This window comes from Bactrocera neohumeralis, chromosome 6 (genome assembly GCF_024586455.1).
Source record: "Bactrocera neohumeralis isolate Rockhampton chromosome 6, APGP_CSIRO_Bneo_wtdbg2-racon-allhic-juicebox.fasta_v2, whole genome shotgun sequence".
In the NCBI taxonomy this organism is placed as follows: Eukaryota; Metazoa; Arthropoda; class Insecta; order Diptera; family Tephritidae; genus Bactrocera; species Bactrocera neohumeralis.
The window spans coordinates 23,761,414-23,774,712 of NC_065923.1; positions in this window are offsets into that span (position 1 = coordinate 23,761,414).

Below are 13,299 nucleotides of genomic sequence, written 5' to 3' on the forward strand. Positions count from 1 at the left end.
GTGTCATGAAACGCATTATAACTGGCGATGAGACTTGGATCTATGCTTACGACCCGGAAACAACCGATCAATCGAGCGAATATCGTGCCAAAAGAGAGCCGAGACCAAAAAAATCGCGCCAAAGTCGCTCAAAAATTAAGGTCATGTTGACTGTTTTCTTCGATTATCGTGGTGTTGTGCATTATGAATTCCTTCCAACCGGTCAAACAGTCAACAAGGAATATTATTTGAACGTTATGCGTCGTTTGCGAAACGCTATCCGCCTAAAAAGGCCGGAATTGTGGAAAGACAATTCTTGGTTTTTACACCACGATAATGCACCATCCCATACTGTCCTCGTAATTCGTGATCATTTCGCCAAAAACTCAACCCATATCGTTCCGCAACCACCGTATTCACCTGATCTGGCGCCGTGCGACTTCTGGCTGTCCACCAAGCTCAAAAGACCGCTCCGGGGACACCGTTTTTATACGATAGAGGAGATTCAAGCCGCAGCAAAGACGGAACTGAAGGCCATCCCGGAAAGTGACTACAACCAGTGTTTCGAAGATTGGAAAATCTGTTGGCATAAGTGCATTGCATCGGGAGGGGATTACTTTGAAGGAGATGAAATTGATTTGGAAGAATAAATAAAGAATTTTCAAAATAAATACAATGTCATCTTATTTTTTGGACACAGTAGTATATTCTTTCCATATTTTAAGGTCTACGATGTTTCCTTTTGGGAGTATAGCAAACTTCAAGCCAAACTTAGTATACCCCATCCAAGGTATGAAAAAAGTAAATTAATGCTTGGGAACACAAATCTTATTGAATGCTATGTTCAACTATCTTCAACGTACATCTATACTCATTTTCAATAAAATCTCTACAGTTTCACCTAAATCATAATAATCGAAATATCTCGATATTACTAAAGGCGTTTCACTGAACGCAGGCAGAAGAATAAGTATTCAAAAATACACTCGGATGAGAATAATAACCTTAAAGTTTAGTCCATAAAATGTGAATACTGTATAGAGTATGTTAGGCAAATCAAATTTTTATATACTGACCTGGGAAATTTAAGGATAAACTTGGCGTGGAACGCTGGCTTGTCTGAAATAAAGAGAACATTCAAAGATCAATATAAATTCAATTAAATATATTTAGTTCAATAAAATGCAATTCGATTGAGTTAAGTATAAGTCAAGTTTTCCAATAGAGATGATATGATTTCTAAGTGTCATTTCGACCAATTTTAATATGCATGGTCCATAATTTTTTTGTCCATTGTATACAGTAATGTTTTTCATTTCATTAAGGAATGACACACGCAAGAACAAGGTTTACAAATTATTCAATTTTATTATCAAAATAATCATTCTCCAGTTGCTACTTTACATGCGCTTTTGCCATTTTATGGTCGTAAAAATCGTCCACCTGTGCTCGCTATTCGTCGAATTGTTGAAAATATCGAGCGTACATTTTCTTTACATAATGTTCAAGAGCCAATAAGACAAAGAACCGTTCGAAGTAATGAAAATATTGCTTTCGTTCGGGTAAGTCTTGCTGAAGACCGCAATTTGTCGATTCCAAGACGTTCACAAGAATTGGGATTGTCTTCTGTTTTTAAGAAAGGATTTGTGCTTGTCTCCGTATAAAATTATTCTCGCTCCAGAACTGTGATGATGTACTTCTTTCGAAATGAAGCCGGTGACATCGTTACTGTCAATGGATAGCGGTATAGATCGATGATAACCAAGCTTTTATTTTCGTTATGGGAAGAAGTTGATCTTGACAACATACGATTCCAACAATGGGGGGCTACGTGCCACACAGCACATGCAACAACCGAATTATTGCGAGAAAAGTTTGTAGATTCGATTATTTCAAGAAATTGTGCCATTGAATGGCTTCACAGAAGTTAGGATTTAACATGATTATATTACTGCCTGTGGGATTATTTGAAGTCATTTGTATTTAGCAATAAACCAGACACTCTAAGCTTTAGAAGTCAATACTGAACATGCTATTCATGACACCTGACTTAATGTAGTAGAAAAAGTACTCGAAAATTGGTCCCATCGAATTCGTTACTGCAAAAGAAGTCGACATCCACGAATGATGTTATATTCAGTACTTAATTGTATAGATTCTACTTCACATTAAATAAAAAATATTAGAATCATAACACTGTAATTGAAAAACCTTGTATATAGTTCAGTAAAACTTTGGGAGATGGGGAGATTTAAACAGGTCTTATATTGGATTGGATCAAAAAGGAAAATGATAACGGTATATGATGATATATCATACTCTAACCTATTTAAGGAGCTCATCGAAACTCTTAATATTTCAGCGCCTTTTAATCAAGTTCTCTGGCAAGACATGGGTCGCTAAAGTAAGTAGTAAAGCAATTGAACTCGAATATATTCTGCCTGATTAGTAAGATTTCTAAAAAGTTATCGGAAGGAAAAGGAATAACTTTTAAAAATTGAGACATTACGAATAGTATGTAGATTTGGTGTGATCCGCAAATGTGTAAAGAATAACTCTGAAGTAATTTGTGAACCGATCTTTGAGGCACAACATTTTCGTAAACTCTGCACTAGGAACCTCTTTAAGTTAAGATGTTAAAACTATCTGTAATCCGAAAACCAAAAACATTTTATTTTATACAGATGAATTCAGATAATGATCAAAGGAATTCCCAATATTTGCTTTTCTGCCAAAATGACGGATTCCAAAAAAAAAAAAAAGAGTCGCTTAAAAAATCGATATTACTATCAAGTATCTTAGTCCTTAGACGATTATTTGTCAAATATATACATATATAAGAAAGTCTTGTGAAAATTGAATGGATCCACCGTTTCTAAAAAGCATTGCTCAAAGACTCTGAAAACAGCGTTTTCAGAAAAATCCGTTTAAAGTGTTGGGAGCCGATTATACTAAAATGAAAAGTTCTCGACTCTCAGTTCGATTAGTTAGATCTTACTTTATTACATAATAATAATTCGAAATTATGAATAAAATGTGAAGGCGAACGTTTTAAAATGGATTTTAGCGAAAATGACGGTAACCTCAAACTCCGTAGTTTGGTTGTAGGTAGAACTTCGCTCTTTCCGCTGCCTCTTTACTAACTTTATTGACAGTTACAAGTTAGTTTTGCTGTTCTGGCATGAAATAGTTCTGAATTAAATTGAATGATTTTTTACTTTGGCACATCACCAGCCATTTAAATAACGGCATTCCTATACTTTACTGGCATTTCGTAAGTTCAGGAGTATTTATTTTAAGAAATTTGTTTTAAACGCTCTTAAGGCAATAAAGCAAATAAAGAAGTCGTAAACAAATGCAAAAGTAATGCAAGTATGTGATAGGATGTAATGCTCAAGAGTTACGTTGTATGTATTAGGGTGTGCCATTATTTAAAAAATAATATGAATATTATGCAAGTTTAGAACACTTTTTGTTGCATATTCTTCCAAAGCGGAATAACTTTCATCCAATGAAGCTGTTGAATTTCATGAAAATCATATTCGAGTCTTGAAAAATAACTTTAAAATAAGTAAGGGCGTGGTTAGAATTATATTTCCCTTATTTTTAATGTAAAATTACTATTTATTATTATTTTTCAAAACAACTTAAATATTGCGTGGTCAAAGAAACCTCTCATATTGCTCGAATGATCACTTATAAATGATCACAACTTTCTTAATTTATCAAAAAGATGATATTGGCGGATTTAATTAAAGTTTACAGCGCATTACATAAATAAGAGATACATATATATATACGTTCCACTAACTATACCGATTCGACCGAAGACTCAAAAAATGTTCAAATTCAAAGCAAAATGTCCAGTTGAGTTGAGTTGAGTTGAGTTGAGTTAAGTTGAGTTGAGTTGAGTTGAGTTGAGTTGAGTTGAGTTGAGTTGAGTTGAGTTGAGTTGAGTGAGATCGACCAGACACGGAGGTAGTAATATATGTTGTCTGAGCAAACCACTATCTGTTCTCGGTTAAGATTTTAATTTTTCTCGAAAGTTCATAGTTAGGATAGGTTAGGTAAAAAGGTCGATCCTAGAAGGATCTCACTTAGACAGCTTAGAATGCTGATTCACCGGTTCGTCTTCTGGTTCAATGCATCAGCCTCAGTCTGGCAAAGACTGAACAATAGAGGAAAGTTCCTGAATGTTTCCACCTCATCCTCTTCTATACAACTTTTAGTTTAAAGATAAGATTGAATGGTTGAAAACCCGCGACCCGACCCATCAGTGAAAAATTCACAGCCTAAACTGTGTAAAGCTAGGTAAATTTAGTTTTAAGAGATCAACGCTTTTCTCGTAAGAGGAATACATGAAAATCCTATCCAGTTATTTATATAGTAATGTTATAGGTTTAAATCAAAAAAGAGTGTAATTGATATGTTTTAAGAGCTTTGAAAGTACCTACGTATAGGGCACAATAGACCTAAGGTCGCGATGCAATCTTCATCTATTTATCTTATCTTACCTACCCTTAGAAAATATGGGTTTTTAGCCAAGAGAAAAGTGTATGGATAAAGTTATGGGACCCAATGGTATGCAATATTATTTCATATTCTGAATCTTAGAGCTATAACTTAACCTCACTTCTGCGGCAAGAGTAAAAAGCTTTGAGACACCTACATTCCTTTATAATCTTAATTTTATTGCATATACGTCACCAAATCACAACCAAATGGCAACCCTAATGTGCATGTCGGCTACAATAAATAAATTTCGTTAAATTGCAAACATTCCGAATTGAATTTGCATGCGGAAGATACACGGAAAACCTCAACCAGCCAAGCGGATACTTTTACTTTGCAATCCTTTTTGTGTTCATTTATTGAAAGAATCGACGGCAAACGAAGAAGATGAAGTCAAAACGCCAAGTAAAAGCACCAGAAAGACGAACAAACGAAGCAGACGCAAACAGTTGAGCATTCACGGAGGCAATCGAGGCAATTTCATGCAGGTTGCTTATACGCCCGGCTGTACCAAGGAGCATAAGGTCCAAGGTAAATAAATATAAAGGCAATTTAAGAGCATATGTTGCCGATGGAAGTGAAAAGAAATGTTAAAGAAAAGTATGAGGCGTACAATAAATACGGTAAATGTGTAGGTGTAAGCAACAACAAAAACACTCATTTGTGGTAAACATATTTTTACAGTCTGTGTGAGTGCAACGGTCGATAGCAGCTTGTTGAGCAAAGCGATCGTGATCAAAATGACAATGGAAGAAGTGTGGGCGTGGGTTTGTAGGAATGTGTTCACAAAGAAATATTTGCGCTTTTATTGAAATTTAAAAATTTCTGAATTTATTTGGATATAAATTTTTCAAAATGATAATATTTTTAAGCAGATTTTCGTCACTGTCTGAATTGATATTACATGAAATTAAACTGTGTGAAAAAGTTTTTAGTGCTGCCACATTATTAAAAAAAGTTTTTTTAAATATTAGCACTGAAGTAAAAAAAAATCGAAACTGCATAGTAGATGATTATATTACCTAGCCCTGCTTGAGAGTTGCCACTCTTCACCAAAATTTTAGAATTATTTTTATAAATCATAATTATATAAATTCATATAATATTTATATTTTATTGTACTATATCAAAAAATTATCAGAGTTGCCACCTATTTATGATACTGAATTTATAAACAGAATGGCATTTAGTATATTTTAAACTGATTTTAATTTAGAAAATGGTGTTGCCATTTAAATAAAAAATTAAAAATAATTAATTATTTTCACGAGGAAAGTAAGTTTAAACAAATTCCAAAGGAGAGTAAATTTCGAAAACTATTTGAAAGCTAGTAGTAGTAGAGTTGCCAACTAAACATAAAATTGTAAAAGGCTAATAATGTTGCAAAACATATTTACTGTGTTATTGTACATATTTACGATATTTAATTATAAATTCATGCAAAATAATTGTATTTAGAGTTGCCACTCGTTCTTTAAAAAAATCTGTTTTTATTAAGGAAGAATGCAAAAACAATTTATTTAATATTAACTTCCTCCAGCCTTAACTTTAGAGTTAAGAATTTATTTTAATACTATTATCACTAGATACAAATACTGGACATTTGTAAGAAGGCGAATAGCTCCTTAAAGACTTAATTCTTTTCCAGGGACTTTAATAACTTTGATGATTTTGGCTTGGAAGAGGAAGAACGTTCAGGATGGCCAAAATAATATTGAAGACGCGGAACTGCAAGCATTACTGAAGACGGTTGCCAAACACATGGAGAGATGGGTGTCACTAAAGCAAGGAAATTGGGTGCTGTACGAATTGAAGCCAAGAGGTGTCGAAAGGCCATGTTCAATGTCGAAAATACTGCATAAATACTTCCAAAAAAAGTCGTCTTTCCAACGGATGATGAAAAAGACGAGAACCTAAAACGCAAAAAAATCACGTTTAAAACTTGGCAAACCAGCCAAATCAACGGCAAAGCCGAATATTCATGACGCCGAAATAATGTCTATAATGACTGAAACTATTAATGGGAAACGCTACCTACAACAACTCAACAACGTGAAGCGAACGATGGCCGAAATTTGCGACATTACACGATCGGATAAAGACTATTTGGAAAACTGCGACAAGGAGGATCTGTCCCACCCGCCTTATAGCTCAGACCTTGCCTCTTCTGAATACCATTAGTTACGGTCGATGCAGAACGCTCTCACTGGAATACGGTTCACAACAGAACAGGGTACGAAAAATTAGCTTGCTTCAATCAAAATATGATTATGCTCATAAGAGCTTGGTGGATGCCGTGATTAGGTTTCACATAGGTCGGCTTTGAATCAAGCCCAATGGAAAATTCGAAATTATAGTTTTTTGAAAGTCGCCCATCGGCAATCGCTTAATGTATTTTTGATACGTAAAAGTTCTTATGAAAGTTTATCATTCGGACCATACCAATTTATCTGCGCTAAAACTTCGCTTGCCGTAAATTTATCCGAAAACATCAAGCACACTAGAATGGTAAATGGGAAGCTCGGCCTTATGATCAATATAAATATACTCTAAACTTTGATCTCACTTGAGTTTGACCTTTTTGCTAAAAACAGTTTGAGTAAAAGAGGGCTTTGAGTTCCTTGAAAAGACCGAATACAGACGAAATTTTCTAAGAATATAATTTGATCTTTAAGGTCTCTCATCAAAAGTGGTGCTCTAGCTTTTTGAAATCGTAGTTAATTCAATAATGTTTAATGGGGTCAATGTCTTGGGGAGCTTGCTTAGAAAAACCATACTACCTAAGCAGATGGAGAGTTTTTAAAGAGCGGGCCTCAACGGCATTTGTGGTAAAAGGACAATCCCAACAATGACAATCAATGCCATCGTGGCAAATGCTGCTAAACGACTTAGGGTAGCTGGGTATATTAAGGTTTCCGCACAGGGACACACAGAAATTCTCCTCTGCTTTCGATTATATGCCATCCAACATAAATCACTACACCGCAGAACCTCACCCTGTCGATTTCTTCTCAGTTCACACACCTGCGAGGGAATTTTGGGCGGGATGAAGCCGTTGGAGAAGCTGTGCAGTGAGCTTTTTCACTGATGGATCGAAGTTAAGAGGAAGAGAAGGAGTATTCAGTAGAGAGATCTCCATCAACTGGGCCATCAGCTCACTATTTGAAGCGGAGGTTATTGCAATCAAGAAAGCAGTAGATGTACTGCCTCGAAGTGCAGGTTCCTTCAGAAAGATATGCATTCACTCCGATAGTCGAGCGGCTATACAAGCTTTGAGCTCGCTGACTTTGCGCGCAAAACTAGTCAAGGAATGCCTGACCTCATTAGAAATAAAATCAAACTACTTTAATATTAGATTTGTATGGATGCCCGGTCACAGTGGAATCGCCGGAAACTGCAAAGCCGATGAGCTCGCTATGGAAGGCACTCCTTCTCCCATTTTATCCGTTTGGATGCGAGTAGATTCTCCTATGTTTTCCTGTCTGGCGTTTGACCTTAGGATCTCCAGTGAGCTGTGTAATGGGCGGGTCAACAACGAGAACTTCTCCGACTGTGATATTCTTTTGATCATCTGTGAACCGTAAAAGGTACTTGAACTGGCTCTTAGCAAAATCATCTCGTCAAAATTATAAGTGTTCTGACTGAGCACTGAGACTGAGAGTGAAATATCAAGGTAGACACACCTTTGGCGAACCTAGCGTAGTTGATGGGATTGATATAAACGGCCTTAATAGATTTGTGGTAATTACAAAACGCTTCGTCGATCCACGAGGATCTGGTGATCCACCTCTAGGAGTTTATGGGTAATAAGGAAATATATCTATCTAAGTCAGGTTCATAGATTTTCATCACCTAAACCTATATCCGAGGCTTAACGATGAATAGGATGTGCACAAAATTCCTATTGGCACTCGATAAAAGAGCCTGTAGGAACATAATGGGAATACTAACTAGTCACTGACTGGTGGCGATCCACGCCCGCAGAATGGGGCTGACAAATAGAGAAAACTGCAGAAAATATCTAGAAAAGGGCACCAGGGAAACAATAGAGCATCCTTTGTGTACTTATCTCGCATTGGCAAGACTACGCTGTAAGCATCTGGGATCTCCACGGTATAATACACAGGAGGAGGTATGGATCTCCTAAACGATGACTGCTTCTCTAGGACTTAGCAACTGAACACCATCTCGTATCGCAAAGCACGAAACTGGTCAATACGTGGCCAAGTTAACTTAACTTAACATATCAATATACTCCAATATATAAATAGCTGACAAAGAAAACTCTAAACTCCCATAATATACCGTTAAATTGACCTATCTAACAAGTTTCTCCTTCTGTCTCAACTTTTTCGTTTGTGAAACCAGTTTATTGTTTTCATTGCTTAAATTCGAATTCACCAAACGGATGGCAAAGCGTCAATATTATTCTACATATCGTGATCCATCTGGCTGTTAATTAAACGCTAGCAACAAAACAATTATACAAAAACAAATCACATAGTCATTTAAAGGATTTACCGCCAATGCAACACACTACCAGTTCATTTGGTCCGACAGCAAAGCCTGAAGCTATTCGCTTTTTCTTTACCTTATTTTCCACGAATCACTATGGTCAGTGTTTCCCAATTGTTTTTTTTTTTATTTATTGTAGCTTATTGCATTGTAGAATTTAGTGTTAATTGTTGCAGTTTCATTGCACCGTTTGTGCTTCCCGGACTTCAACTCATTTCCATTTGGTTTGGATTTCAAATGTTTTCGCAGTTAAATTTCTAATTTGCAGTGAAATGAAGTTTTGCGCGTTTTTAAAAAGTTGATGTTGCAATATATGTTAGACATATATGTTGTATGTACATATCTACAGACATAATACATATATGTGGGAAATGTTTATGAAAGCCCTCAGCCAAATCAGAATTTTCCAATTAGCGAAAATAGTTTCAATTGTTACAGTGAATTGCCATGGCAAGCAGTGAGTTGCTGTTATTTCGCGCTCACTGAAGAAAATAAAATTTTGCGCAAAATTTCATAGCGTGTTTTTGAGTGAAATCGTTCGAAAAACTTTAACTCAACCGCCACGCAGGCGCCTCATACCGCAATTAATTTCACTTTGTGCCTGAAAAAGGCGCCAACATTTGTAAGTGTGTGTCTATCTGTACATAGTATGTATGTATTTATAGCTTTGCTTGAGCCAGCTTTTGGAGTAATAGAAATTTGAACGATAAATGATAAAGATACAAATTCCATAAGGTTACACTCCTCACCTTAGGAGGCTCTATTCTTCAAACGGTGACAGGGTGCAGTACTTGGGGCTTATCCGTGTTAGGAAGCTCTCATGGAAGCCAAACATCGAGGAGAAGTGGTGGTTTTGATGAAATCGTGGTTAAGCATATAATAATTTATGGGGTTGTTGTCTCGTGGACAACGTTAGAAAAAAAATTCAAAAGCTAAGCAGTTGGCAATGCAATCACTTTAAAATCTACATATATTGCGCCGAACATTCTCCAGAGAAGATTCCTTTTTAGCTCACACCGCCGTCTAAATATGTTGTGGGAGTGACGAAGCCATTGGAGAAGGGGGCAGTGAGGTTTTTTCACGGATGCATCGAAGTTAAGAGAAAAAGTAGGTGGTAGAGTCTTCTGTCGGGAGCTCTCCATCAACTCACTCATTCAAGCGGAGTTGGCTGCCATTATTGTATTTATATTGCGCCGAAGAGCAGTTTTCTTCAGAGAGGTGTGCATTCACTCCGGTGCGTCTAAATATACTTTTGAACCCTTTTTTGTCAGATCTGGAGAAAGACGAGTTCAAATCATCAAGTCACTTCCTGCTCCATTACCGGGCTTTGGCTAAACTGATATTAAAATATCTCAATGGACACACCTTTTGGGAAGCTATCGAAGTAGCTGCCTTTTTGACCTCGTGAATTGGGGCCGATTGTGAGCAATAACTCGAATATTCTCCAAAGCGTCAATCGTATCGGCCGTATCTGCGTGAACAAGTAACTTTCCAATCCTACAAAGGATAGTCCAGTGGTGTTAAATCGTCAATCTTGGGGGATACACCGGCCTACCACACGAGATAATGCAGCCACCAAAGGCTTCCTTCAATAAATTTATTGTAGCGTTGGACCTGCCGTACGGTAGTGTTGTCTAGTTGAAACCAAAGATCGTCCATTTTAACTTTCCAACCCTTTAAAGGATAGTCCAGTGGTCTTAAAAATGGACAAATGATTACTTTTCCCATAGAACACACCAAACAGTGACTTTTTGCGGATGTAACGCAGTCTCAATAATGGCTTGTGATTAACATTACTCCAAAATCGACAATTTTGTTTACATCTGTTCAACATCGGATCAAATGTGATCAAATCCACTTACTATCTCATTATTAAATCGAGATCACTCATACGAATTATTCCTCGTTGAATTTTTGAAGTAAAGTCCTCACAAAGCTGTTTACATCTGCATAAGATTTTTGATGTTAGCAATTACCACAGTCCAGGAATGTTATTTTTACTTAACTGCTCTTTTAAAAATCCTTCTGGAATATGAAAGTGATCATAGCGACAAACAGAATTGATCAAACTTGACCTCTCGGTCTATCCGGCATATCGTTCCTTTAGACGACGTTTCGAGTAAAACAAGTAATTTCGAGTTACAAGCCATAATGACAGTCCGTACTCTTGTTCCTCTAGGTACAGACTATACAGTCTAGTACTCTTGCTACAGTATCTTCAAACTTCTTCCTCTTCTTTACTGGCGTAAACACCGCTTACACGGTTACAGCCGAGTTAAAAACAGCGCGGCAGTCGTTTCATAGTTTCGTTCTTTAGCGCTGATACGAGATACGAAGTTTAGCCAGGTCCTTCTCCGCCTGATCTCTTCAACGGAGCGGGAGTCTTCCTCGACTTCAACAGGCGGGTATTGAATCGAAAACCTTCAAAGCTGGAGTGTTCTTTTCCATACGGACGACATGACCTAGCCAGCTTAGCCGCTGTCTTTCAATTCGCTAACTATGTCAAAGTCGCCGTATGTCTCGTACAACTTATCGTTTCATCGACTGCGGTACTAGCCGTTGCTAATGCGCAAAGGACCATAAATCTTCCTCAAAACCTTTTAAACCTTTCTTTCGAACACTTTTAAGGCTTAGGCTCTTATTAGATGATGTCATTGTCCTTGCCTCCGCACCATATAGCAGAACGGAAATGATGAGGGACTTGTAGCTTGTTTAGTTTGGTATTTGTTCGTCGAGAGGGAACTTTACTTTTCAATTTCCCACTCAGTCCAAAGTAGCAAGAGTGATTCTGCGTTGAATTTCAAGGCTGAAGGTCCACACCATTAGAAAAAAATCTCATTGCTCTACTTTTCATTTAACGGTATTTCTAAAAACCCAACATGCTCACGAGCTCATTTACAACCGGTGTATAGCCGGTTCGGCCAAACTTCGTTTACCTTCACTTAAATTTCCATAAATTCCATTGAATATGCATTCTTCCGCTAAGTAATCCGTTAAGTGGATATGAAGTGCAAACGACGAATGGCTTAGGAAACGAAGCGTTGTTCATTTATTTTCCTTATCCCTATTAATAATATTTCAAAAGTGATTATGGCGAATTCTTTCCATATTTTACTGACAACTTTTACTGCATAACTGCAGAATTCTTTTTTTTTTTTTGTATTTCCACGCGCTTACTTCGCCACTTACACGCTTACGCGCATTAACCGTTTTATTCGTGTCAGAGTTGCATTGCAGCTAAAAGCTTATTTTACGCTCATAATTTTAAGCATAAATTAAAGAGCACGCGCACCACGCTCGACGCCGAGGCCCCCGGCAGCCGGAGGCCGACGCTACAAAAGATGACTTTTTAATGGGTTTACAATGCGTTTATGCGTCAACTACGCCCTCCACGAGTCCATCCAATATACGAGTATGTACATGTATGGCTGTGCGGCAGGATGTACATAAGTAGCTGGGTGTGTGCGTGGAGGAATATTTATGTGGACTCCTTAGGCCACCATATCATTCAGCCATTATTTGTGTCGATAAGGGCAGTCATGAGGAAAAATTTTGCAGTACTTTTGCGTCGGCATAAGGCTCAAAGTCTCGGCAGGCGGAGAGGAAGCGGGACACACAACGAACAGAGCGAAAGAACAGATGAGAGCGTGAGGGTAGAGAATCGTGGCGCAGTTGAGTCAAGCCGCTTTTAAACTGAGGCAGCAGCGGCAAAAGCGCCAACAGCACAGCGAAAATAACTCGAGTTGAGCAACAATAATTTATTATGATTTATTTAAACGCAAGCCGCCTCTGCCATTAAATTGTTGCCGCCATTAAAGTGGCGCGTAAATGTTCCAGCATCTACAGATTCCCAGCCTGTCCTATGCGGGGTCAGGCTGTGGAGCACCAGCCACTGGCTTCAACTTGTCTATCAGTTAATATACAACTTTTTGTTTTTGTTCCTCCTTCCCTTTTGTCTTTCTTTGCTTTCTTGCCTTACGCGACCTTGCCGTGTACAATTTTTCATATTTGGTCCCAAGAAAATAGCGGCGGCGGCGAGGCGTGCGTCGTAAGAATAAAGTGAAGTGTGTAACTTTTGACGAGCTGCTGCATTAAGGAATCCCAAAATTTATTACTGTAAAAATTATTTAGTGGCTTATAACTTAATGAAAACGTTTCGCACCCACTCTACGGTGGATTAACGGTGCGCCGAGCTCGTATGCGTTTAGCGGTTATGTATTTATTATGTGGTCTGCTCGTTATTTTAAACATTACTTGTAGTTAGTGCTTTCTGGATAAGCTTAACAACCAAAG